Consider the following 2,640-nt stretch of genomic DNA (forward strand, 5'->3'; position numbering starts at 1 on the left):
GAAATATTGATGCTATTGCCTTTAGGCAAAGACGGTACTCCTGAATCTAAGCCAGCAAAATCTCCTGATTCTGCTGGCTTAGATTCAGGAGTACGAAGAACTATTGCAGGATTTCTTTTAACGTACAATTTACCCAATACTAAATACACCAATTCAAGCCGCTTTACGGAGAATTAAAAAAAAAACTGGATCGAGTTTATAGGGGAAATAAATCAAGTCAGCTTTTAATTCTTGAATAAACGAAGTATAAACAAACAACATAAACAAAGCCAATAATCTTTGAGACAAATATAAAACATATATAAACCAAAATGGATTATGACATAGTATGTGGTATGAAAGTTGAAGAATTGAAGTCTTATTTACGTCTTCGTGGCTTGAAGATATCTGGAAAGAAAAAAATTCTTGCAGCTCGAGTCTATTGTGCAATGGAGAATAATGTTATGCCTATTAAAACAGCTGAAGAGGTGGAACATGATATACATACTGAGTACAAAAAAAAACTTTTTATTAACGGTGTTGAATTACCTGATCTTTTTAAGCTCAGTAATGGCTGGTTATCAGAAGACCAAGGTCTAACTTATTGGCCAACATTATTATATCCTGATATACACAATTATTTATTATTTAACTCTGCTGAAATTGCCAGTAAAGACTTAAGTGACTACAAAACGTGTAAAGCCTATAGTTACTTTAAATGTGGCTGGCTTGAACCTTTATTTTACCATCAAGTTGGAATAGAAAGTGAATACTGCTAGTTAAAAGGGAACTGTAGGAAATCTGAAAAAATTAATGATCCCTGTCACAAGTTATGGATTATTTTTAATAAAAAAACTGCTAAAATAGTTTCTGCACATTGTACTTGTCTAGCTGGTTTATCGCAGACATGTAACCATGCCCTTTTTCGAATTGAGGCTGCTGTTAGAAATGGTTTGACAAATATAGCTTGTACAAGTTTAAAATCAGAGTGGCTTCCCAACCGCAGCATAGTAGCACCATCAAAAATATGTGACTTAAAATTTGATCGTAATGACTTTGGTCAGCGTGGAAGAAAAAAGCATTCACTAGTATCAAATGAAAAGCGTAATTACAACCCATTAGTAAACTGTGACTTAAAGATTTTAAATTTAACAGATATAGCGAAAGCAATTGAAACCGTTGCTCCTCATAGCATCATAACTTCTGTTGTACCTAAACCTGATATTTTTTATATGGAAGAATTAATTGTGTCTTCAAATGTTATCAAACCTACAATTTTGACCATGGATGATATTATTGCTATGTCAGACAATGAATTTTCCTTTATTGAAAACATGAAAACAAATATGACTCAAATAACTGTTACTGATATAGAGCGTATGACTGTAGGCAGTGGCGTATCTAGGGTAGGGCAGATAGGGCACGTGCCATGGGCGCCAGCCTGAAAGGGGCGCAAAAGAGGCTTGGTTGCGATACAATAAGCGAGAATTATATAAAATAAATTAAGAAATAATATATCATATAAAATAAATATATTATATAAAATAAAGTTTGTGTCATCATTTATTAAAAAATTGTAATTAAGCACGTTATTTGGGGGAAGAGGGGCGCGAGATCGGTGTTTGCCCCAGGCGCTATTTACCCTAGGTACGCCACTGACTGTAGGTAAAAACACAAATGAGCTTTGGTTTAATTTTCGAAAGCGAGTTATAACTGCTTCAAAAGCTCATGATGTTCTAAAAAAAATTAAAAAAATTAACATGGGCATTAAAGTTGATATGTGGTCATTGCACCAAAGTATTTCAGGGCTAACTTTTGTGAACCCAGATATACCTGCATTAAAGTATGGGAGAGCAATGGAAGTTGAAGCAGCAAACCAGTTTTTTGAAGTTATGAAATCTCTTCATCAAAATTTAACTGTAAATGAATGTGGATTATTTTTAGATGTTGAAATGCCCTATGTAGGTGGAAGCCCTGATAGAATAATCAGATGCTCATGTTGCCCACCAGCTTGTTTAGAAATAAAATGTCCGTTTTCAATTAACCATACAACACCAAAGATCCTAATATATCTCTTCCATATATTAAAAAAAATTTAAATGACAAGTTTGTCATTAATAAAAAGCATAGATATTATACTCAATGTCAGGTTCAAATGGGAACTGCTAAGATGAACAATTGTTATTTTATGGTATGGACAGCTCATGGGTATATAATTGATAAAATTGCATTTGATGAAGCTGGTTGGTTAAGTATGAAAGTTGATTTTTTTAAGTACTACAACGATCATTACTTAAAAACTGTCTTTGTAGATTTTTCTATTAACTGATAGGAACAAAATTGCAAAATCTTTCTTTTTAAATTATAAAATCCTTCTTATATTTAAATTAACATTTTTATTGAGTTTTTCGTATTTTTTGCCCAGAAAAAAAGAGACAATAACTTATTGTCTTATTATAAGATCCAAATAATGGTGTAAAAATAATTAGGTAAAGAATATGCTAAAAATCAAAATGGTTATTCAAGCCATTTATAATAGTAAAAAGCAGTAATAATGTGAAACATATCTATTCATTATATAAGCAACATATATATATTCATATGTAAGCAAGCGTGACTAATAATAAGTTAAAAATTATATTTTAAACTTTTAAGCTTGAA

The 2,640-nt window shown here is 31.6% G+C and overlaps 1 pseudogene; it reads left to right on the forward strand.

Moving 5' to 3' along the window:
* The first annotated feature begins 227 nt into the window (after nt 1-227).
* LOC145188793 (uncharacterized) lies at nt 228-2,303 on the forward strand (annotated as a pseudogene).
* Nucleotides 2,304-2,640: the final 337 nt, after the last annotated feature.

Source organism: Hydra viridissima, unplaced genomic scaffold (assembly GCF_058129835.1).
Source record: "Hydra viridissima isolate aposymbiotic clone 2 unplaced genomic scaffold, HvirCarnegie_v1 scaffold_7, whole genome shotgun sequence".
In the NCBI taxonomy this organism is placed as follows: domain Eukaryota; kingdom Metazoa; phylum Cnidaria; class Hydrozoa; order Anthoathecata; family Hydridae; genus Hydra; species Hydra viridissima.